The 26,834-nt window shown below is 34.3% G+C and overlaps 1 protein-coding gene across 11 annotated transcripts in view; it reads right to left on the bottom strand.

Moving 5' to 3' along the window:
- The window catches only part of IMMP2L (inner mitochondrial membrane peptidase subunit 2), a 414,256-nt gene that overhangs the window by 300,245 nt on the left and 87,177 nt on the right, over positions 1 to 26,834 (bottom strand). The window contains exon 4 of one of the 11 annotated variants that reach the window (XR_010999047.1): positions 13,955 to 14,063. The exons of the other annotated variants lie outside the window; for them this stretch is intronic. The gene's annotated coding sequence lies outside the window, so the exon portion shown is untranslated. The remainder of the gene's footprint in view (positions 1 to 13,954; positions 14,064 to 26,834) is intronic. 11 annotated transcript variants of the gene reach the window in all.

The raw sequence follows: 26,834 nt of genomic DNA, 5'->3' as shown, positions 1-26,834 counted from the left end.
TGAGCAACTGGCTCATGGGTCAGGCACAAGGGCTTATAGTGATTGGGGTGACAGAAGGCTGGTGACCTCTCACTAGTGCGGTTCCACAGGGCTCCATCCTTGCCCCTGTACTCTTCCAAAATCTTCATAAAAGATTTGTACACAGGACAGGAAGGGATACTGAGCAAGCCTGCAGATGACACAAAACTGGAAGGAGCTGTTGACTCTCTGAAAGGCAGGGAGGCCCTGCAGAGACCTCAGCAAATTAAAGAATGGGGCAATCACCAACCATATGAAGTTCAACAAGGGGAAGTGCCAGATTCTGCTCCTAGGATGGGGCAACCCTGGATATATGGAGAGACTGGGGAACAAGAACCTGAAGAGCAGCGCTGTGGAAAGGGACCTGGGGTTCCTGGTCGATGGCCAATGAAATGTGAGTCAGCAGTGCCCTGGCAGCCAGGAGGATCACCCATGTCCTGGGGTGCATCAGGCACAGCTTCACCAGCCAGGCAAGGGAGGGGATTGTCCTGCCTGCTCTGCACTGGGGCAGCCTCACCTCAAGTGCTTGGGGCAGCATTGGGTGCCACAGTATAAGAAAGACATAAAGCTATGAGAGAGTGTCCAAAGGAGGGCAACTAAGATGGTGAAAGGCTTTGAGGAGAAGCTGCATGACGAGTAGCTGAGGTCACTTAGTCTGTTCAGCCTGGAGAAGAGAAGACTGAGGGGAAAACTCATTGCAGGCTACAGCTTCCTCAAAGGTAAGTAGGGGGGAGGCAGGTACCAATCTTTTTACTCTCTTTCCCTTTCACTGGTCACTTTTCCTGACCACTGATAGGACCCAAAGAAATAGCATGCAGCTACAATCAAACAATTCTGGTTTTGATCCATGTTCATCTAACCCAGAAAAGCCTTTTACTCCACTTGTCACTTACTTTTCACCACGATTCTTTGCTCTTCAGCTGCATTTATGACACACCTAATTCATTGTCCTTGTTTTTCCCTTGGTGCATCAAATGTGTCAGTTCTGAGCTGTTTCCCAAGAAAGCTCATTTCTAGTCATCATCTGTGCAGATTCGAATCAGTCTCTGTATTGCTAAACTCAGGATTTATTTTAGCTTTGGTAGCAGTCATACAGCTGACATAATACAACAGAAGAATATAAATTATATCACAAATAAAAATTTGCAGTGTGTAACATCTTTCAGCTACCCTAACTTTAAAAAGCATGTACATAAAAAAACATAGCTTTAACAAAAATCCCACAATTAGCAGTAATTAACAGATCTGGAACAATTTACGTGGATATGACTAAATACATTTGCTTCCCAGGTTTTTATCTCCTGCCTCTACCTTTAAGCATGAAGTTATCTTTTCTTGTAGGACTGCTATTTCAGATCAACAACAAATATTTTAACCTGAAATATATTTATCAAAGCAGGGAGAAGGAGGAATTTAAAGGTTCGTATAAATATTTTCTTTTTAGTTCATATTTGCATTCATTATTGCAGACCAAATACACAAAATGTACTGCAGGACAGCATTGAACAGGGTACTGTCGAATCAGTGTTTCACTGAACTTTCTGACAGACTGCTTTTAGCATCTTTTCAGGTTAAAACATTTAAGGGGCTCAGAACCTTTACCTACAGGATAGAAAATATTCTTTTTGGAAACCACAACTTAAAAAGACCCTAATTTTATTCTTCATATATATATTCTGGTTTCAGTAGTCTTATTAATTGTCTCTTCTATGCAGTTTGAATCAGGAAATATACAGCAAAAACTACATAAAAAATAAGTACATGACAAAATTCTCTGAAGTAACAGTTATGGAAACAACTTATTGTATGCAAAGTAAAACAAATCTGTCTTTATGGAGGACTGTCAGAATACACAGTAACTTACTGACTAAATAAGGGATGAGTCTCACATATTGACACTTTGTTGCAACCACGCAAATCACTCACTATGCTTATCTAGAAATTGGCTAGTTCTGTATCAATGAGGAGTTCTCATCTCATCTGGTGTTTTCTAAATTTGTTATGGATTCTTCAAATAAGATTCGTCTTCCATTCAATGAAAAGCAAAAATAATCTAAGTGACATTTTTTCCCAACAGTTTTGTAAAAGAAACATGCTTCAATTTTATATGAAAGTTCAAAATTAGTCAATATGTCTGTCTTTCCTTCTACCACTTACCTAAAGAGTTCTCTAGACAGTCCATCCTATTTACAAGAACTGACAAAAGTAGTTATAGTGTAAGAAAATGGCCACATTTTGGCCAAAACTGTAGCCCACACACAAAGAAGGCATCAATGAGTGAGGAAAGCTAAGGCCAATGGGAGTACTAAAGCAGTTCTATTGCTATGAAGTAATCAGAAAAGTTTCCAGAGACTACAGAAAGGTTTAAAATCTCTTCTCATGATTACACAAGCATGACCTAATAAATCAAAACTAATACCAACTGACATGTGCAGTTTTTTCACTGAACAAAATAAAGTGAAAGGAATTTGCTCACTATAAAGAGCAGTAAATTCTTATCATGTAAATAAATAAATAAATGACTTGTCATTTTGTAAAATAGACTGATTTTAGTTATGTGTAAATTACGCATTCCTCTTTCCCAGTGTCTCAATACATGTAATAATGCCAATTTAAATAAGCCAGTGCCTTATTGAACAATAGTTCAAGCAGCATGGATTTCAAAGGGTGAAAAATACTCAATTTTAATATAATTATAATCTTTTGTCCAACAAAAGCTTGTTCATTTGGGGATTTTACTGAAGCAATTCTCAAGTTTTTCTATAAGGCCAACTCTTTCAAGTTTTGTATCTCTTTTTCAGCCCAGTGATTAACTTCATTCTAAATTAAAACCTCTTTATGTCTTTTTATGCCAGTCTGTATTTAATATTTCCACAAAACACTGAATTAATACAATGAGAAAAAAAAGAAGCATGAATACTTGTTTTTTAAGATCATCTTCCTGTTATTGAAACTACACTTTGCCTTAATTTTTCTAACATATTAAAAAACTTCATTTTTTTTAATAATGTGAATAAATGGATTGTTTCAGCTGCAATATGCATCAAATCCAAAAAAGATTGAACAGAATATTCCTTTAAAAATCTGTAACAGAAACTACTTTCCAGTTTTCAATTTCTTAAAAATTCTTCATTTGCTCAGAAGGTTTTTTCTAAAGTTAAAAAAAAAGAAAATTAACAAAGAAACAAAACAAAAGAAAAAACCCAAACAAAACTAACAATACAAAATAAAATAAGACCTGTAAAGCAAAACAATTAACTCATTTGTGTTTCCTGTCAATTTGCATGACTTGTTTTCTTTACTTTTTCTCCTGGAACTTAAGAAGACTTTGAGATCTGCATGGCTTACTTTCACTGCCATTTCAGGAAGGATTCATGCCATCTACTTTGGAAGTGTCTGTATCTCAGCTAGTTCCCTTAGGTTCTATAGCGAATAGAGAACAACTGGTCACTTTTAGTATCCAATTTATGTAACCTATTTTAGATGTCTCTTTCAAAATGAGACGGTTTACTCACCTGGGAATGCTCATTTATCTCCACTGACTAAAAGGGAGAGAAGTCTAAACAATGAACTTAAATTTAGACACCTTCATTTGGCCAGATGAAACCCAGGCTTACAGTCCTTCCAGATACAATCTCAATTTCACATGCCCAATGGGCCTTTTGCTTTTAAATCCTGTATAATAAAACCTTGTTTCCTGATAAAGTTCCACTGTGCTACTCCCTGAGCCAGTCACTAGTAATTTGCTTGTAAACGCTGTAAAAGATAGTATTATTCCAACAGTGCCATGGTTTGCTTTCTTTTGTCTGTATGGTTTCGATTCTGCTATTACAACATCATGTAGCTTAGCTTCCACTAAAATTTGGGCAGATCTAGAGCTAGCTGTTTTCTTTCATTTTTTCGGTTTCCTAAATTTGCATGGAAGTTGGAGTACCATTGATTCCATGCCTTGGTCTGGGTTTTTTTTTTTTTTACACCCTTTTTAAAGGGCAACCCATTATGTTCCATTTCCCTTTAAATTATTTTCAGTCTCTGAGCTATACTGCACTTAGGATAATTTTAGTCTTCAACAGTAAAGATGTCATCCTAAACCACATTGTCTTCTATACTTCACAGCTTTGTTACAGCTCCTGAATTTAAAAATTTTCTTGCAATCTTCTTGATGTTGAGTGTCAACAGTTTGGTTCTAGATGAGATAACTCTCCCTTACATAGGTGCTCTTTATTTGGAAAATTCCTTCACATAATGTTTCTTCCACAAAATGCTAAAAACCTTTACATATGAGCTTCTGAATTTTAAACATTGAGTTGATGAGCAGAGCTAATAGCCAAAAGCAATAGCTTTGGATTTATTTCCACATTTCTAACCTATTTTGGATTTTGGACAGGTTTCTTTTGGACTCATTCACACTAAAACAATTATTTAATTCCCAGAATGACATTTGCTAATTCCTTTGGAGGACATAGATTATCTACTGTCCCTCAAAGGACTGACAGACTGTTACTAACGAGCATTTTAAATTAAAATTGCTGTTATGTTGCAATTAACAAACAGAAATAAGTCACTGATACAGCTAAATCTCAGTAACCCAAGATGAGGTTGTTCAAGTACACCACAGCTCTCATTTTCTTAACAACTCTTCAACAACATTAGAGTCAAAAAACAGTTTTAAAATAAACAACTATTTAATTCAAGGCCTAGGAACAAAACAGAAAGGTTTTTCTTTCTTGATTCCCAAGAGAAGCACTACAGCCACTTATTGTTTAAAGTATTAATTCTTCAGAGACACATTAAAGACTCCATCAATATGTAAACCACTCGCACTGTATCATTTGTAGCTTTGCTTGGCATTTAGTTTCATACAGAAAAAACAAGGGACAAAATTGTTCTTCTTGTGTATTGGTATTTTAAATTTGAGGTAAATCAGACATAAACCTGGCATTCTTCCAGTTTATTTGAATCTGGTCACACTAGGGAAGGTATGCTCAACTTTTTGCCTCCCAATAATTCTCACAAGAATCAAAGCAATCTCTCCAAATGATTTGTTAGCAACAAAATTCACTATCCAAGGTCAAAAAATATTGCTGATTGCATATGAAAACTTTTTAAGGAAGCTCATGAACAAAGACATTGATATTTTTCATTTACATGCTTTGATAAATCCCCTTTGGAAGATCAGACACTTAATATTTACATTATCTACACAGATATAATAAGCAAACTGCATTGATTTCAGTCATGTTGCATGAAAAAATCATCTGATAGCTTTTTTCCATACTTAGAGCATTGTATTTCAACCCTAATTTATCTACATTAATTCTACTGCTACCTTTCTTGACTACAAGGTGACTACAAGTGGAAGGAAGGGACTATATTACTTTCTTCCTGGGTAAGTTCCTATCATGAAGTTTATTAGACACAACCCTCAGATTTCCTGGAAAGAAAGTTCAGCTTCCCTTCAGAGACACTCAACAGTAAAGGTTCAGAAGGTACCTTGCATGCAGAAGTAAACCCGATAGAATGACTGTGATAACCTATTCACACCAGTATAATGTCAGCAGCTTTAACTACTATCATTAAAAATCTCCAATATTTTGATTTATATATAAAACTTTTCAGTACTCCAACCTGAGGTTAGACAGAATTTGGTTATTTATGCCATGACAGTTCATCTGTCATATACAATTTTGAAACAGGGTAATTAAAGCCTATAAGTAAGGGTGCTGGATATGCTGGGATTCCAGATGCACTTTGAAAGCAGTCTCAAACTTGTTTCTTTTGTAACCTAGGAATTTTTTTCCACCCCCATATCTCAGTATCACTTGTGCAATATCACAGTGCTTCCCTGCCTGAAAAAGTTGTTTGGAAAACATTCACAAATTTTAGTGAACTTAAACATATTTTACTTTAATGACATAGGTTATGTGTGCATTAAGATGGCAAGCAAGGTGAAAGAGACACATCCAAAATCAGCCATGTTTGCAGGCACATGACTACGGAAATGATGAGACAGAAAAAGAGGATGTGAGCCCTACTACATCCATTACCCAAACCCTTGGTAAATTACAGGCATAAAAATAAAGCAGGCATTGGAAGCTGTAACTGCCCACTTACCCACTGACAGTCATGAGAAAAGCATGTATGCAACACTTCCCATTCTGCAGTTCCTTCTTGAGAAACTAATGAAGGTGATTTTGCTTCTAAAACTGCCAGGTCTTTCAAACACTCACAGTATATTCAAAAGTATCAAAGAGCATCACATTTTCTCTTTATTTTCCAAGGAACAGACACTTGCATGTGGCTATACAGTCCTGCTAAGTACCTTCTAAAAAGTAAACTTATGGTCCCAGCACTGAGAAGGCAGTACATTCAAAAAGCAGTAAAGCTTACATTTATCTACATAATGCAACAGTCCTGTGAGCAAAAAATGTAGAAGACTTTTGCTGGAGAACAATCTCTCTTCTAATTTAACACTGAAAGGTCTGAAGAACCAGCAGAGCTACATTAACTGATGCCACTTGATCTCAAAAATAGCTCATAACTTGTTATGATGGCTGGCTATGATTTGGTCATGCATTTTAAGTTCATCTTCAATACTTAATTTAGACTTCATCAGTTAAAATATGATGTTCTATTCTCTAGTTTTCTAGAGAATTTCTTTACATTTTTAAATAATTTAATTTCTTCTTATGCTATGGAAAATTCAACAAGATGGAAAAACCATTGTGAATATTTCCAGACTACAGCGTAATGTGCCTAATGAGAAGCGTAAATTTAATTTTCTCAAAACCCAACATATGTAGTACTAAAAGTCCTTGTCAGTTTTTAACTATAGTTGTACTCTGCTCACTTATAAAAGTGTCTAATTAGTCATTACTCACACTGACAGAACACATCCCCTATCCTTCAGAATCAAATATGACACAGCAAAATATTTTAGGCATGTGTTGTTAACTATGTATTTTTGACAAACCAAATATTCCAGGAATACAGCCATCAGAGACCAAGAGATTCTCATCTCATTTGAAATTGCTTGGCAAGATGGAAAAGGATAGAATGAATCTTTTTATTGCCTCCCATCAAGATAAACAGATAAAAATCTACAGCAATGTTTAGCTCAGACTATTCACAATTAGAAATAGGATTTCTACCCATTATTTCTTTTCTTTGGAAAGCAAATAGAGTAATGAAGGAATTAGCATGAATGTTTATGTCTGGCATCTAGCAGAGCTGAGTAATTTGTGGAGTGCAGGAATGGGAAGATTGGCTGATGGGTTTAATTTGGACTTGTTTTTACACTTAGAGTAATTTTAGCTAAATTGTTTGGATACAAAAATCTAAATGTTTCATTTTCCAAGTGTTTCACTTTTTCAGAACCTCTCACAGAAACATTCACACATAGTATCATTTCCTTAAAAGACGCAATTCTAATGAATAAACTATTTGCCTGTTAGTAAACTTTGTTTTGAAGCAATATGATTTACAGCCCAAGAGTGTGAAGTTTGGAAAAACTTTTATATGTGGCAGAAACTAAGTTTACAATAAAACGTGGCCAAGAAATTCTTTGCTATGATATCTAAATCATACTACTGCACTTACAATAGTGCTGCCCATAATGTCCAGTCTCACAAAGTACCATTGTCACTGTTGGAGCAATTCCACAAAAGGGCTACAAGGATGACCAGAGGTCTGGAGCAGCTCTCCTATGAAGACAAGCTGAGAGGTTGTTCAGCTTGGAGAAGAGAAGACTTGGGGGAGATCTTGTGCTTTCCAGTACCTGGAGGGGGCCTACAGAAGAGCTGGAGAGAAACTTTTTATGACGCCATGTAGTGACAGGACAAGGGTTAATGGCTTTACACTGAAAGATCAGAGTAGATATGATCTTTGGAAGGAAGAAGTCTTTGACTGTGAGGATGGTGAGACACTGGAACAAGTTGCCCAGGGAAATTGTAAATGCCTGGAGGTTTCAAGGCCAGGCTGGATGGGGTTTTGAGCAGCCTGGTATCCCTGCCTATTGCAGGGGGATTGGAACTAGAGGTTCCTTAAGGTCCCTTAAAATCCAAACCATTCTATGAGTCTATGTACATTTTGATCTTTCATACAACTTTATTAGGCACTAGAGAGGTAAAAATCTTTGTAAAACATGCAATCCCTGTAGTTTTTGTGGTAAAAAAAAAAATTCCCTTAATTTTCAACAGATTTCTACTAAAATCCTGTGACAGAATTTTACAATAAACTTTCACTCCCTTTAGACTGCCTGATTGGTACAATTTGCTAACAGCCTAAGCCTGAAGCATTTTTGGCAGATCTCACACCCTTCACATTGCTTGACTTGCACCAAAAAGGTATCTGGTGTATCTACTTTCCCTAGGTGCTTACACAAAACTGTAAGAAAAAGGGAAACATAATTCATGCTGATATGCTTTTGGCCACTAGTCTAACCCAGTGTGAGCATTTCAGATATTTTACCACATCCTTTTGAATACAGTACCTAAAGCCATAGGCATTTATCAAAGTGGAGGAATATGGATATATGTATGTGTGTTTATATATATATATATATATATATATATATATGTATAGATATATACAATATCATATACTCTGATTTATACTTTCTTATTTTCTTGTGAATTCATACCAGTTGCTTTTCTTTTTGTTTGCTAGTTAACATCTAGTTTTCAAAGAATTGTATGTCATAATGTTATGCTTTCATTACCATGTGATAACTGTCAACTGAAAGCCATAATTTTAAATACAGAGCCAGGATTCCTTTTTTCTTCCATGTGCACCACCTTAAATTTAACTATACTGATTTTCATTCTATTTGCCATACACTCAATTCAATAAAGTCCCCTGGCAAATTTCATTGTTGGTGCTACCTTACCTACCCATACAAAATTAGTAAGTCAACGCCAAATTGAAACATATCACTGCTTACTGGATTTTTTCCGTATTACTTATTAATATATTAAAAAGCCTATGTTAATAAAAATATTGCAAACTTCATGGGAAATCATTCTTCACTGATCAAAGCAGCATACATTTTAATCAAGTATTTATCCTTGCAAACCCAAACACAATAACTACTTATTTTCTTTTATAACCTCTGGTAAAGTACCAGAGTTAACATATTTTATAAATTCTGGCCAAATGTATTAGTTAACAGGATGCACGTAACAACCAATTGTCTCTAAGCAGTACCATATATGCAAAATGAAAAATTTCCTTTTACAACAGTCATGTTTGCTTGTCCAAAAGCATATGACATTTACCCATTTATTCATTAATTCTATTATCTACTCAATAATCAATAATGAAAAGGAAAAATCATGACTTCAAATGCATTCATATGGTTGTAGGAAGAGTTTTTGTCTTGTAATGATCAATTACAGAAAATGATGGAAGCAATTGAATGTTTTCCTTTGAATAACAGAAAGACCACAGTTATATCAAAAAGTGATTTATGTCACACACAATTTCTTCTGTCTGTATTTCTTTCTAAAGATTATGTTAGACATTTGTAACAACTGCATAAATGGTCTGCAATAATTAACAGACATTTCAGTCATTTATAAGACTGCTAATATTTTAGCCTATGAAATCATTATGTAAATTGAACTAATTTCCACCACAGCCATTCAACTTCAAACAGCTGCACAAAACAGGATTTTTCCTTTTCTAAAGAAATCTGCATACTACTGTGTTTTGTATCACAGTTATACAGCACCAGTATTGTCCTTTACTGGCACAAAACAGACCTTGACACCATGGTCCATATTTTAAGTGCTTGCTGTGATGCTCACCTTACCATCTGTTCTCATTAATCTCTCGACTGAGTCCATTCAAAATAATGCCAAATATAATCAGATTTATAGTAAAAAATATTTATAAATAAAGGCAGAAAGGAGCATCTAGTCAGTAGAAGCAGTGAAGTTCTGTGTACATCTTTAGTCAGTCATCTTTAAGCTTGAACTACCATAATTGACAGGTATTCTTCTTTTGAAAACACCCACTTGACAAAGTGGACAAGATAATCAGGCTACTATATTAGCTCTGAAGCTTTTATGACCAAAGTGACTCTACAGAGAAAAAGAGCATGACTTGGCCTCTCAATTTCTTTCTCCTTATCACCCACTACAGCAGAATAGCAAAACAACCTATGTCTTTGGAAAGAGCATTAAAACACTATTACTTAATGAATACTGCTGAAAACAACCCAGAGAGTGTCACAGATTCTCAACACCAAAAAGATCATAGAATCATAGAGTAGTTTGAGTTGGAAGGGACCAAAAGGTCTTCTAGTCCCATCGCCCTGCAATGAGTAGGGACATCTTCAGCCAGATCAGGTTGCTCAGAGCCCCACCCAAATGTTTCCCCCCACCTTGAATGTTTCCAAAGATGAAGCATTTATGACCTCTCCGGGCAACCTGTGCAAGTGTTTCATCAGCCTCATTGTAAAAAAAAAACTTCCTTCTTCCCTCTAATCTAAATCAACCTCCTTGACTAAAAAACTGTTACATTTTACCCAATTGTAACACATTCTGCTAAAAGGTTTGTTCTCATCTTAAAAGATCCCCTTTAGGTATTGAAAGGCTGCAATAAGGTCTCCCTGAAGCTTTCTCCAAGCTCTGACCCCAATTCTTTCAGACTGTCTTCATAGGAGAGGTGTTCCAGCCACCGGCCCATCTTTGTGGTCCTCCTCAGAACTCACTCCAACATATACATGTCCATCTTACACTGGGGTGCGCCAGAGCTGGATGCAGCACTTCAGGTGAGGTCTCACCAGAGCAGAATAGAGGGACAAAATCACCTCCCTCAACCTGCTGATCATGCTTCTTCTGATGCAGACCAGGAATGAAGACAGAGCAAGACAAAGTAATTTGACCAGCAGGAAAGACAGGAAGCCAAAAAAAAATAGGGTTACTCCCAATCCTTTAGAATCTGCAGCCTCTCTTGTGCCATGAACCCCCTTAAATTATCCTTCCTAGCTCTCTCTCTCCAAAGTCCAAAATGCACTTGGTAATGATTAAGAGACTGGAATTTCTTTCTCTCAAAATCCTGACTCACTTCTAATTTTATAAATTCAGAGGTTATAAAAATTGTGGTTACAGATGATAAAATTAGGAGAAACAGAAAATTTAATATAGAGCAGTTGGAAGATAAGCAGGAACTGAAAAGCTCAGGGAAAGAAGGTTTGCTCTTCATGTAACAGTTATCAACGTTTTGATCTATTATCTGTTTAAAAAAAAAAACAACTGGTAAAGTGCTTTTCCATTGAAGACTAAGACATATGGTAGAAAAATATGACTCAGCAGAGACACACATAAGGGCACAAACATGTGTTGAACATCAGCTATATTTGGTACAGCCATAAATTTCAGTACCTTGCACCTAGCCAAGTGGGTGAACACAAGCAGGTGCAGATTAGAAAGCAAGACAATATAATACCAGTCACTTTTAGAGATCACACAAATACAAGTACCTATCAGTATCTCTCACTTTAGTTCAAAAAATGAGTTTCTTACTAAAATTTCTGATATTTGTTTTGGTATTTGATTCTGATTAATTCTAAAACTTTGTATCACTTTAACTTTCTAATTACAAGACACCAGGAGTCACAATAGAATGTAAGGCAATCACAAACACCACATTTACATTAATCTATTTCTCCTTCTCAGATAGCAATACAACTTTATACTACAATCAACTGGTTTGATTTTTTTTAATAAAAGAAAGTCTTAGATTTCATTGCATAGCCATACAGCCATATCAAAAAATTATCTAACTTCCTGACATATTTGAAGCACGTTTTAAAGGCACTATAATACTGTCCTAAATAAAACTCTCTAACCCACACTCACGAAATGAATGTTGATTAACATATTTCTAAACTGGGCTTATACCTATTTCAGAAACATCAAATAGGTCAAATAGGTCAACAGAAAAGGCTACAGTAAAACATCATCTTCCACATCATCTATCTTTATCCATTTGGCCAGCAAATTCAAATGCAATTCAGAAGGATGATGAATTAAAATATTTCATTTAGAAATAGTACTCACTCCAAACAATTTTAGAAAGTAATCTATTTAACAAAATGAAGGTCAAGCGCCAATTACTATTACATTTGAATTATAATGTTATATTTCCAGAGAAGGAAGTAAAATAGACCTGATGTATTTGTGATAGCTTTTCTCAATATATCAAATTGCATGAATAGAAGGATAATGATAATGAGCAGGACCAGGCCCCAAATGGTTACTGTGCAAAACTCTAAACAATAGCAGATCTATCTCTGCCCAGAGAGCTTACAATGCAAATGATATTATCCTTTGCAAATGAAATATAGAAAATAACAGAAATGAAGTATTTAGATTGATAAGAAGCACTCTCTAATTAAAGGGCTTTAAATATCTTGTGCTAGTTTCCTGAAATGCTGAACTCAAATTGATGTAATGTAGCACTTGTTAGCAAAGGTATTTCACCCCTGATTCTATAAAGCAGACTACAATGAATCAAATATTTGTTTGAACTGTGTCCCAAACTGTGTCCAAATGTGTGGTTGATAACTGTACTCTTCAAGTCCATCAGGCAGCAGGCATGTGATTAACCACAGTTAATTCAACTTAGAATTGTCACTGTCTCTTTTAAATATCCTTCTCCAAACTAATGAGAGGAGTTATCTGAAGCACTACAACAGTACCATTTGTTGCTGTGAAGGGACTATAATTAGCTTGTAAATTGTTTTAATTTGTTTGATTAGCCTCTGCAAAAAACAGGTCATCTGAATATATTTCTTCCCTGTTTTGATACCTAAATTACTTTTTCCTTGGGATCATTACAGACAGTATGTACAGTGACACTTTAGTTGTAAGAGTCAGCTTTTACAGCGCCTGCTATTCAGACTAGAATTTTCCCTGCTGAGCATCTATTAAAAGCTGATTTTCTTTTCTTCAACTTTCCAATTAAAATTGCTCAACTATTATTGGAAACCAGGTAGAGGTAGAATATATTATTCTGCCAATACTATGATGTTCTTACAATGATTTCAATGAGAAATTCAAATGACCCTTACTTTTGAACAGATCTTCAAATCTGTTCAGAGATTAAATTCCTATAAATTTGTAATGCCTTCTGAGCTCAGAAGACCCTATTTCTATCCTGCAAAGTAGCAAACCTTTACAGACTGCTTTTTGCTTATACTGTGTTGAGGTTACCTACTTTACCCTAAGACAACCTTGTTTATATTGAACACATTCAAACCCCATGTAGAGCCAGCATGGTTCATCTACTCCCAAAGGAAAACTGGGCATGTTTATCAGCTTTATTGACTCTCCAAATTAAAATAATCATGCCAGAAACCAGTCCTTGATTAAATATTTTCTGTAAATAATACACTGAAGACTATGTGTATCAGGCTAGGTTATTAGTATCATGATCCACTTCAGGGCTATCAAGCATTCAATCTTGTTTGTGCAGCTGCTCCTCATGCCTGGCATTTGATGATGCAGAGGTTTGGCATGAGAACCAAATCAAGGAGAATGTCTCTCATGCCTTTGCTCTACCAAAGGTACCTAAAAATGTCAGAGAAAGTAACAGTAGGTAGTCTTCCTGGGAGCTGCAAACAGAACTAGACCAGATAATAACCTGGGGCAAAGGTGGGGACACAACAGAAAAACAGGATGGAAAGACACAGAAAATTGTCTTCACAAGTCCACATACTCCTTTTCAGAACACAACTTGGGTTTGCCAAGTATGAAAACTAGTCCTATGGCAGCAATTACTAGCAAAAACCACTACCAAAGTTAATGGCTCATCTTTCCATACTGTTGCTTATATAGCCCAACACTAGCTTGCAACTACTAAGTAGCTTGATATTCTTTCAAGACAATAATAGACAGCAACTAAAACACAGACTTGTATTTGCATGTACCTCTTGTTTTTCCATATTTCTTTAATAAACAATAACCTTTTTTTGGTGAGAAAAGTCAACTTGTTTAATTTCAATGGTTATTTTGCTCTTCTCAATACTTAATTGTGGTCTGAAAAGAAACAAAATAAAGGCATCACAGTACCTTCCTATTATTTCAAACACTAATGCAAATTTGATTGGCCTGTTTGTTAAGACAATGATCATATTAACATAATTCTTTTAGAAGAATGTATTGTTCATGTGCATCTTAAATAACGAAACTGTTGTTATTTTGAGTCTCTTTCTCCCTTTCAGCTCATTTTGATCTTAGACAGCATCCAATTTTGCCAAAATGTCAGTTTCTGGATCAGGCTTCATCTTTCTTTCTTTCTTCCCAGACTATTTTGAAACTTATGTATTTTCAAAATGTCTTCTATCTCTCCATCAATTCAGAAGTCCTTGGTTCCCGAAAAAAGCACTGCCCCAGAAGTTTCATTTTGTTTTAGTAAGTTTTCCCACATCTCTAACCATTTCCCTTTACAGTTTTTCCTAGGCTATTTTAGGATCTACATTCTCAGGATGTATCTGTAGAGGATGATGGCATGTCAAGATTAATCCACAGCCATAAAACTAAGTACACACATCACCTGTAAAGGATTTTACTATCTTGGAAAGATCACACTATCACACTTTCTAGCTTGCAGCTTTGTTTGACAGTATGTTGTTTTCTGTTACAAGGAAAACAGTAATCGGATCTCAGAGTAGGAACAACCACTGCTCATATCAGAGGCACTTCATTTGGTGGTGTTCCAGAAATTTGAGATGAAAATTAATTTATGTTGGCCAATACTGTGATGGCAGAATCAAATCAGAGCATTCCAGTGCTTCCACTGTTACAAGAACAAATTACTGAAATATATCTACATTTACAAATAACATATCATATTACAGTCATCAAAAACAAAACACACTGCTCTGGGAGCCTACAGAGTCTCTATCACTGGAAGTTTTTAAGGATAGTTTAAACCAATCCTGACAGTGCGTTAATTTTACTTGGAGAAACATCTGAGGGACACATGGGCAAGAGGCCACCACTGTAGACAGAAAGTCAAAATCCAGCACACAGGCATTAATGCGTATGTTAAAACACCCAGTGAACAAGGAGTTTTGATTCCTCTGCTCATCACACTGGACACAAAGCTGCAGGTTGTTTGTCCTCCCTTCTGCAGACAGCAATCTGGCACTGAGCATCCAATAGACAGTTTAATTGCTCAGAGAAAGGATTCTTTGATTCAAAATGGTACTTAGAGCACTGGGGTAAACTACACAAAGCCCCTTTGGCTAAAGTAGTTTGTCTCCAGGGCAACTATACCAATTAATACCCTGCTATGCTGAAGTAGAAATTATCTAATCCTCCAGCTACATATTATCACAGATTTAAAGATCTTTGCAAAATAAAGTTATATCATCCAGTGATAATGATCTCCACGTGAAGTAAATTTGCTCAACATTTCCAATAATTCATCAGCTTTCTGTAATTTCCTGCCACTCTCTTTCAAAAGTCTATGCCTTTCTTATGACAAGTTAATTTTAAAATTAATGTCAGTGTGGTGGTTCCACTTTTGATTTCCTCTAGTGTTTCTCATTGTTCAATATCTGTGAGTGTTATATCTTACATTTTTCTTTAGTTTTTTTGTTTATTTGTTTGTTTTTAGAACTGCAGATTGGCTCACAGAAGGGGAAAACTGCAACATGAATTCAGCTATATAACATTGTGTAATTATAGCTAGCCAGTTTCATGTATTAGTACTCATTCCTGAGTCTGGTCTGATTCAAACACTTTGTTTGAGTGCTTGTAACTTTAGGACTTAGAGACATTTCTAATAATTGCCACTGATGTCTTGCCCTGCAGCTATGTGGATGAAATTCTATTGCAATCATGCCATGCAACTCAACTCACTAAGTCAGTCTGCTAGTGCACTTCACAATCTTCCCCATTTTAGATGCTTGAAATAGAGTTATGTCTTCTGCAAAATTTGCTACTTCTCTGTTCATCTTCCTTTTTCTGGCTAATAATAGCACATTAAGTGCTAACATGAGTCCTAGCAAAGAACTGAAGTACACTGCACTATTAATATAAAACTTGAACATACATACTTACCGACTACTTTTCTTCTATCAGACACACCATTTGAGAATCCTTCCTTTAACATCTTTTGTTTTTCCTAGGCTTTTTCACAGAAAAGCTGAAAAAATACTAAATGAAAGAAACATATATCCTTCAGGTAAATTTCCTCATCTTCTTTCCAGTTCATTTTGGAATGGATTTAATGTTTTCTTTCTGATATTTTTTCACCTACTATAGGAGTAAATATAGGAAATACTATTGACAATTTAATTATTGCAGAAGAGCTTGATTTTTCTTGGAATAGGTGTTAAGATAAGCCTTTCTCACCCCTCGAACCTGCATACAGCAAAAAATCCTCCTGCTTAGACTGATTCCTATAATGCTAAGATATAGCATGCATGTTTACAACTGGGAAAAAAGTTCAAGAGAAGACCTGAAGATCTGGAATTTACCTACAGTCCCAGAATTTAAGGAGAGAGTGAATATTTTAAGAATGCTTTGTAAACTATTGAAATATAAATGTAACCATCCCCAGGACAAGGACTAATCTCATCATGGGTTTACATAAACAATATTATTCATTGCTAACATATTCTTTATTAGTATTCTCATTTAGAATTTTAATTTTTCATAGCTGAAAACAGAATTTGATAAATATCATCACATGTGCTGCTGCCTATATAGGGTTGCTCTGTAGGCCAGATTAATGCCAGTAGGGTCAAAAGCCATAATGTAGTTATAGCTGTGAGGATTTAAGGAGATAAGTCAAGATTTGGAAGAAGTAGTATTATCTTTTATTGAAGTCATACAGCTGGACTGCCTGCAATTAAGATCTTGTATTGGGCCTGCATTCCCAAAAACATGTGGCTTTTTTTTTTTTTTTTTTTTTTGTGAACTGATAAAAATCACTACCACTTTCTGTAAATCTTGCCTTACTGATATGGAAAAAAGATCAAAAGAAGAGAGCATAGTTCTGAAGAAGAGCTTAGTTTTGGAAATTTTGACAAACTAGTAGCACACATCTGAATGTGTTTCCTGACTGTTGCTTAGAAGGAATGAAAATTACTTCCATGTTAAACAAAGACTGAAGATTAGGAAAAAGTGGTCCCTTTGTTGCCTTTTTTAAAAATCATGGTGGGCATAGAAAATCTTTCACCACTTCACCACAAAGACTTATAAAATAGTTATTTCTTTAAATATCACTGGTATACCTGGTATTTTACTGGCTGAAAATACCTAAAACCTGCCAGCCTAGTAACAGACACTGTTCATAGTGAAGGAAAGAATACAGAGGCATGTCAACTCAGAGACACAAATGGACCTAAAATTTATACCCTAATGTAACAATTTAGTAAATTCTTTATATGTGTCAGAAAATTTACAGAAAGGATTTGAAAGTACAGAACAAAAATGCTTTGCAGATAGACTGAGAAAGGTATGTACAATTGAGTAGGAAGTAAGATATGGAATATTAGGACTAATAAATAAATGCTAACCCTGAGAATGAATGCCTAGAAAATTATGGCATTTAGAAGAGCAAGTATTGAGGGCTGCTTGGTTTTTCTAAAAAAAAAGTTACAAAATAAAATGGAAACTATGCAACTGAAATAAAGAAACTGCTAGGAAGTGTTTTGCAGACAGAGAAGAAAATAAAAAGAAAATCAGTTAAAATTTGTCTGAGAGAATATGTTTTCAGATACAATATACTCATGGCACTTTATCACTCAGTATGATTTACTGTTTCAAAAGTTTCATTTTTGATACAATGATTTTGTAATTTCAGATATTTTTAATCCCTGCAGGTTTTCTCATTTTTTATAAGAAAGTGTGTATTTAACTATAAAAAACATGATGGGTGCCTGGCTCTAGCACTAAGCAAATAGATTAGTAAAATCTAACAGAACTATTTTGCAGACTTGGTTTCTGTAAGCAGTCATGTCCCTTTATAGCATGTAGAGTAGGAATGGGCTCTAGTGACATAGAAAAGAAACTCTTACTTTGATAATACCAGTATTAATTATACAATACAATAGCTCCTCTGAGATGAATAGAATTGTTGTAGCTTGTGAAATATGTGCATATCTTTTACTACTGAGAAGCACTGCAGAAGTGTAATGATTAAATTAACAAATTAGAAGGTTTGCCAAGCACGTAGCAGGATCTAGGTTTATGGAAAAGAGTGAACGAAGTGGTAAGATTAAAAAGTAATTTCACTTTTTAAACTGAGACCTTCCATGATATATGGCCAAAAGCATCCTACTTTTAAGAATTTAGTCCCACACTGCGCAAGTCAGGATATTGCAGTGTTTTCTGTTGTTGTAAAAGAGTAAGAACGTAATTACTACTTGCCAACTATCCCTATTTTTCTACTGTCTCTATCTTATTGTGGACACATCTTCTTTCATATTATTGTCAAAAGCTAAAATCACTTCTTCATAACCATAAAATTATTGTAACTTGTTTTAAAATAACAACTGACCCTAGATACCAGATTACTTGTGTATTTTAATAATTTTGAAAATAAACTCACTCTTGAAAATAATGTGTTTGACTCCAGTGGTTTTTTGTTTAAGTTCTTTGTGTAGTTAAACATTTGTTTTGGTCATATGTGTGTGGTTTTCAACTTCTTTGTTTCATCTCCTGTTTTCATGAATGATTAAATGCAGCAGTGGCTAACCATATTCAATGTTGCATTTAAGACTTCAGTAAATCAATAAATTTAAACTTTTATTTATGTGCTCTAAAAGGACAAGATGCAAAGTCATAACAGTTTTTTGACTTCTGTTCTGGTTGTTGTTTTATTGTTTGATTTTTATCAAAATCAAATCAGAATCAGAATACAGAAAATCCCTAACAACTAAGAAATATGCTTTTTGGCAAGTTGTCTTATAATCTTTCCTAATTCTCGGGAATGTTCTCATCCCCTGTCTATGAATATAGAGCAAATATAGCACTCACATAGCAAGTAACATTGTTATGTAACAGTGTGACATTTTTAATAAAATTGAAAATGTGCATAGCAAGATAAATATACAGTGGAAACACCCCACAAAGCAAATGTAGAATCTATTCACTAGTGAATGGAGGGATGTGTGATGATCAGGCATTTCTAAAAATAACTTGTAGATTCAGGTCATAGACCTCACTTCAGACTGTACACAAGAAAAGTTAAGCTGATGAAAGTAGTTTGAAAAAGACAACATATTTAGTGTTACCTTTTAGAAGTACATTGCCATCATTGTAGTTATATTTATAATATTTTAAATAATTATTTAATTTCATCATTAAAAATACCTTTGCAGAGAGAAAATGGTGACATCAGCTGTTCAATCAGCACCCATCTAGTAGATATCCTTTGCGAGAAAAAACAATTATTACGTAAGCAAAAAGAGTTATTTCTTAAGTAGAACTTATTGCATAATAAGTTCTACTCATCAGGGAGCAAATGAGTGGACTTTTCCATTTTAATTACAAGTAAAGGAACTTAGTTCCTGACTGTGTATCCAATATGCTGTATAATTGATTATTATGATGAATTGCTCAAAAATTATTGTGTTTCAAGAAAAATTTTATTATGGAAATCAATTCTCCCAGCAAAAGACACACAGTTTCAAAACCAGAACTTCTGCAGGTCATCCTAGAAAATTCCCTATTGGTTTCTTACTTTAAGAGGCAGTACTTGATTTCACAAATTAAGAGAAAGCAACAGCAGAAGAAATATAGCCTTTATCTTATTAGTCTATAGAACACAGAAATCCACTAGGAATGACCACAGCTTTCATAGAATTGTATTTTAAATTAGGAAGAAAGATCTGAATAATGTACAGTTTATTTTTCCATTTCAAAATGATCCCCTATTTCAAACCACTATACCAATTACAAAAGCATCAATAAAAGTAATAAACAAGGAATCATCTAGTCCTGGTTTTGAATAATCTTCAAATATTGACCTAATAGAAAAGCATGAAGTTAAATCTGTGTAAAGAGTTTGGTATTTTGAAACCGACAAGATAAAGTGTCATGTTTTTATCTACCTACATGGAGATGAGGGATGTAAATATAGGGAGGCTACTTCAGTTTGCTGCTCATTATCATTCTTGAAAGGACAAATTTTTATTTCAGATAGCAAAAAGGAGCAAAGGAAAAGGCTGCCTACCACCCTGGAGGCATCTTCACAAGGCATTGCTTTATTCTACCAACTTGAATGAATTTGGGCAGTAGTTTCTGTAAATTATATCCTTCTTATCCAAACTACCACAAAGTCAGCTTAAGGCGTTTCCCCCTCTTACAAGGTCATTTCTTACTTTGATATCTACGTGATTAGCATGGCCATTTCTGTATTTCAATATCTCTGCAAAACACATGCTGTATATAAAAAATAACTTGAAATATTTGACAAGCTCTGATATTTCAGTCTGAATTATTTTATGAATATGCTTTAAGTAACAGGTACTAAATTTTGTATTAGTATTATTTTGGAAATGTAGACTAAAACTAAATACCACATTGCAGAAAAAGCTTAACAAGTTACTGAATCCAGTGGGACCAGATTAACACAGAACCTTCCTGTGGCTTCTTTAGTTTTCCAATAAATGAAAAACCCCACAGTTCACGTGACAAAGCAGCTGGCAAAATGCAGATTTAGCTGTCAGGCAGAAATCTGCTTATGACTGAGCTCAAGAAAAGTGGAAAGTAACTCTTCAACAAAGTTTTTCCTTGCAACTATTTCCTTTTAAGAAGTAAAAACCAGAAATTCCTGGTTATTATATAGAACCATATCATTAATTTTCTCCCCACTGTTTTTTAAAAGAACAGAAACAAAGTCAGTTTCTTCTTTGTGAGGATATAAAGCCATCTTTTATTTTTACAGACTTCAGCCAAATTTGAGATTGGCATTAATCCCCACAAACTGGAATGATGCTTCTATATTGCTAACAACTGTTCATTGTCCTATGACTACTATGGTATTTAGGAAAACAAAAGTGCAACAAGGCATCACATTGTTAGTCTTATATGTTAATTGTAAAACCTTTGGTTCTCATCAAATGAAGAGTGAGAAGGATTTCACAGCATGTTAAAATGTATTAAGAAGGAATATACAAAGAATGAAGGTGAAAGACAGTAATAACAGCATAACAAATACATTTAAAAATATAAACACACTATATGTATGTATGTATATTATTCAGCTGATCATCAATATACTCTGGCAAAAATATTAGTGTCTGATCTTGCAATAAGATGTGCTGAAACAATATTCCAATTAAAGCACTGGGTACACAAACTTATAAAAATATTATATAGTGTGACAGTTTGGAATAATGGAAAGGTATTGACTGAAGTAGTCTTACTAACTGTATATTTTCCAACAGAAAATGAAGAGACAACTCCTTGAATTCTAAATCTTACCAGGATAAGTCAAGTAAGACATCTCATATTTTGAATTAATAAAAATGAAAATATTAAAAGCACTTTTCAACAAAGTAAACTTTCAAGTAAAAAAAAAAAGTTTTTAAAAAAAGCTTAAAAATGGCTTTGGAAATGTTGACTATAAAATTACTTATTCTCTAATTTAAGAAATATCACAGAAAATTCCAAGTGATATCAGAGACCCAGATTCACTAGAGGCAGAATTTTGAGCATGTAGAAATAAGCTCTATTTATTTCACTCAGGAAATCCATATCCATCCTCACACACCAAAGACTCAAAATGAAACAATGTTTTAAAATCTTAAAAGTAATTATAAATTCTTACAGCTTTGAACATTAAGGAAATATGTCATTCTGAAATACGTCTATTTTATTTGCTGAACAAAATATTTCCATAACTTTTTAAATTAAAATTGTAAAGTAATCACAAAAATCAACTTCAAGGTCTTATACCCTGACAACACCTATTCTGGCTATTGACTACAAAAAAAAAAATTCTTAAATGATCACAGCATCTTAATCATTCAGGTGTAGGGCAGCATGCAGACTTGACATCTTGTTTTCCAAGGTCACCATATAAACAAGACCACATTCAAAAAAATTGCTTCTCACAAAGAGCAATTTACACAGAGGTGAATCACTTATGTATGATGTTTTATAAAACCTAACCTAGCACTGCTGTCACTCCAAAACATCATATTAAAAAAGAACCAAACTGAAACGTACCTCATAGAGGGTCAATGTCATCTCTGGAGACAGAAAAATTACTTATCTTTAGGTACAAAATTCTTGACACTCATCAGAATACTCTTTCAAATTTAGACAAAAGGAAAGTCAATGATTTATAGGTCAAAATTTATGTAAATCTGAATTTAAGTCCAAATGTCTGAATTTGAATTTTAGCATCCAAATGTCAACTTTTCTATATTTATACTCTCTTTCAATTTGAAGATATATTTTCCCATAATCTAATTATGTTTTTGGCAGAAACATTGCCCAGAGCATTCTGGAGTTCTGCAGATTTTTAACACCAGAACTCCTGGCAAAATCTCTATATAGCAGAAAAAATTTTAGTAGAGAAAGCAAAAGAAAAAAAGCAGTAAAAATCAAAATTCTCTCCTCATCTCTTACATAACCAATGTTCTTTGAGCTTACTTTCTCCTATTTGGCCAGAAATGAAAGACTGTAACAGGGCTCAAAAGTACCATTTCACAATGGTGCATTTTTCAATGCAAGTAGGTTGAAGTTTCTGCACTCAATTGTTTCAAATATTTTTTCATACAATAAGGTCCTTTGAGAGAAAAAAATAATTTTTCATTACTCATGAATATATGAGACTGAAACTTCATTTATAACCTCCTTTTCCCCAAGCTAAATTCCAACACATGGAATTCTAACAAACATTATAGAAAATTAAACACTAGAGGCAAACAAGATTAAATTTTATGTTAAAATGTAAAGAAAGGCAATGGATTTGTTAAAGGACATATGAAAAGAGTATGAAATATTCACTGTCTTGATCATCTCCTCTGTGCAAAAAAACCCAATATTATGCATCACCAGCATGGAGAATGAATGAACTACTTCTGATTTCTCCCAACTAATCTCCTTATAATATCATCACACAAAAAAAGAAAATTACTCAGTAGTCATGAGAAAAAAACATCATTAACACCATACATCATATTATAATTTCATAAAAGAACTTCACAAAGTCAGTATAAGCTCTTCAATAATACTACATAGTACTCTTAAGAAATATATCCTTCATTTCAGCAAATTGTTTTGTAAGGACCATGGAACATCATTCCAGAGAAAGCCTAATTCCTAAACAGAATGAGAGGTCTCCAAGTTTGTCTTTTTGCTGCACACTAGGTGCTTTTTAGGTCTCTTCCTACGCACCAACCAAAGTCTGAAGATCTGCAACTTCTTTAAGCAATAAAAACCAGCGCTTTTACCTCATTGTAAAAGTGGTTGTCTCATGTATTGTTGTTTTTCCTCCCTAATATCCAACTGAAAAATCCCTCACTCTTCTCTAAACATACATCTGAAAAGCAAGTCAGAAATCCCCAACTGGATCATTATGCTTGAGTTAATTGATTATAAGTGGGTGCATTGTTAATTTTACAGCTGATTCTAGTTCTAGCTGCAAATCATCCCAGATTGTAACTCCAAGGTTATTTATGAGAGTCTCTTCAATTTAACCTCAAAATATTCAAGGAAAATATTAAAAAATATTTCCAAGTTGTAACATTCACTGAGTATATATACACATCTAATATATGTATGCCTAGTAGAATAGTACCTACCAAAATTACAGAATTAACACCTCCATCAAAAAAAAAAAAGCATAAATATTAAACTTCTAAAGAAAGTTAACAGAAATAAGTTAACCTTTTGAAAGGGAAAAAAAAATCAGAAAACTATTTTCTCTGAGTGTCCAAGTCTTGCATTTGGTCTCAAGAAAAACCAAAAAAAACCTTTTTAAAATTCAAAAAATGTAAACCACAAAAAATGTTGAATTGGGAGCAAGGAGGAGATTCAAATGGCATCATTATTACTAGAAACATCATGAACATTTTGGGGACCAGCACAGGATTTAAATCAAAGCTTGTGAAGGTCACAGGAGCTCATAAAAAAAATTATAAGAGCATCACTTACAAAGGCAAGGTTGAGATCACTTACAAGGTTGAGAAGCTAAAAGAGAGGTTTAGATGAGATCAGAAGTAGAATAAATGTTGGTTTTCTTATTGTATTTAAAGACTTGGATTACAGATGCTGGAAATAAACATGATGGTACACAAGACATGCATAACTAGTTGGATCAATTCCTCAACCAGGTGATAGGCTTTGAGTATTATCTCACAACTGTAGGAGAACAATATATTCAAAACTTATAAAAGTTTTTACTCAAAAGCTTTGCAACAAACTTTAAATACCACAAAATACTTTTTAATGAATAGGCCTTCCTGCTGGATTCATTTGGATGAACATTTATTGAAGCACTAATTGTCAGCACTACTTTCAGATCTCCATCAGTTCTCATAAATGTCCATATGTTCTTTGGCTTAAAAGTGCAGCTTAATGACACAGGAAAGTGCAAGCCAATTTATCATCCTTCCTTAACCTTTTGAAAAATAAATTCGTTTTTATGAGAAACAATCACGGTAAATAAAGTAAAGAGCATTTCAATTCTATCATAATATGGTTCCATTTTGCATTGTCTTAATGCAATTGCTTAACTTTAAAATTACTCAAATCAATCACTTTTTTCTTTCCCTGACCTAGAGTTTAGTATCTCTAGAAGGGCAAAGACAAGGACTAACTTTCCAAGTAGCTTTATATGTTTGAGATGTGACTACCCACCAGGTGTTTGTACATCTCTCTCAGCAGAACCACATTTCTACAGTACAACCTCTACTTTCAACATATTTATGCTAGCATAAAATTCTTTGTGCTAGAGGGATTTATTGTTCCTTCAAAAATCTATACTTATGCGAAGGATTTTAACCAGTATAACTGAATCCACACTAGAGGGTGCTGCTATTTTAATTGTAAAAGGTTTTTACAGATATTGCAACTTTGGAGCAGTATATTTTGTAATGTTTCAGAAATGTTTTCTTGCTATCTGGGACAGCAAATTACTACCAAATGAGAATTAAACTTATGATCACAGACAGGCTTTTGTGCTGAACTTCAGGGGGTGTGATGTGCTGCCCTAGCCAACCATACATAAAGTAAACACAACTTACTAACTCATGTGGCGTGTTAGAAACTGTACTTAATGCTTCAAATCCACAAAATTCATAATAGACACAGGAGAGTCTTTTTTCCTCATCTGTCTCATTATAGCTCACCAGACACATCACTGATACATGTCAAGTCTTGTTCCAAATCCAGAAGCTGGTTATTATTTGCTATCATAATTACATATCGGTACTTGTATTTAACTAATTTATATTAACAAATCAGCAAAGAGAAGAATTTTTAGCATCAGAAAAACAGTTTGTAAAATGAACGGTGATAGATTTGAAACTGCATAAAATTGTACTGACTTCCAAAAACAAAAGTATGTACTTTTTCCATGTTTCATGAAGATTAAAGAGGAAAACACACTTTACAAAGTACATACAACTTGAAAGCTTCAAATAGAATTTTGCCTCAGGCTGCAGAATAGCCTTTGCATGAGCTTCCATACCAATAATTCCATCTTCCTTGATCCATATGAAGCAACATTTATATGCTGCCTCTTATCTGATCTCCCTGCTCATGCTTCAAACTTTCTGAGAACATGGGCTTTTCTGGTAGGTCTAGTGTATCATGTCAGGGCCCATTTGTCCTGGTCCACACTTCCATTGTTCATGCAGCACCGAACCCACCCCAGAACATATATTATAGATAAGAATGAATTTGGAAGAAATAGTTTATCTTCTTACTTAGGTTTTACTTCCCTAGAGACTTCTCTCTCTGAGGCTCTATCCAAAGAATAAGGAGAGAGGAGAAGATATTAGTCTACCTTCTCTCTTCTACCTTTTCCACAGGCAAAAGGAAAAGATTCATAGATACAAGAAAGTGAAGGAAAAGAATTTTTTCACTTTGAAAAAGTGTTTTATCAAATAACAAGCCTGATGCCACAGAGGGATCCTATGGGAAAATGTTCTGTGAGCTGAAGGCCATAAATACAGTTGACCAATGCTAGACTGAAAGAAAAAGAAGATTTTACTCTAATTCCAGTTCCTATGCAGAAAAAAAACAAAGGAAAAAAAAAAAAAAACTCAGAAAATTATAACAAATGTACAGATGCACTGATTAAGGGATACTATTTATACCACACAGTAAACCACTGTAAAGATCTTAAAAAAATCTAAAAAAATCCAGGGAAAAAAAAAGCTAAAGCTCACAGAGAATTTGAAACACTCCTAAGACTTCTTCATTTCTGCTCTCTTGCCCCCACTCTCTTTTTCTCTGTTTCTTCTGTTGCTTCCCCTCTTCCCCCATTCTCTCCCATCTTCTGTCTAGTTTTGTGGAAAAAAAAAACAGACAATGAAATGCTCCTCTTAGCTGTCAGAAAGATAAGAACTATTTAAATTTTTCAGGTTCATCTCCTGTTTGAAAAGCTTAGTTTGTCCATCCAAAAAAAAAACCATTAGGTAAAACTTGCAAGTAACAAATAGCAAATATTCATATTAGAATAGTTAGCAAAACATTACACTAGAAAGCACTTATTTAAAGGATGCATTAATTTTTTAATATACATTTGCATATAATTAAGTTCTGTTTACTGACAATTCTGTAAATATAATCTAATCTTTGTACAAATATATGTTGTGAATCATTTGCACA

The sequence above is a fragment of the Anomalospiza imberbis genome, chromosome 5, assembly GCF_031753505.1.
Source record: "Anomalospiza imberbis isolate Cuckoo-Finch-1a 21T00152 chromosome 5, ASM3175350v1, whole genome shotgun sequence".
Classification (NCBI taxonomy): domain Eukaryota; kingdom Metazoa; phylum Chordata; class Aves; order Passeriformes; family Viduidae; genus Anomalospiza; species Anomalospiza imberbis.
Note: the sequence above shows the minus strand (reverse complement) of the source record. Positions and strands in the feature narration are given on the sequence as shown.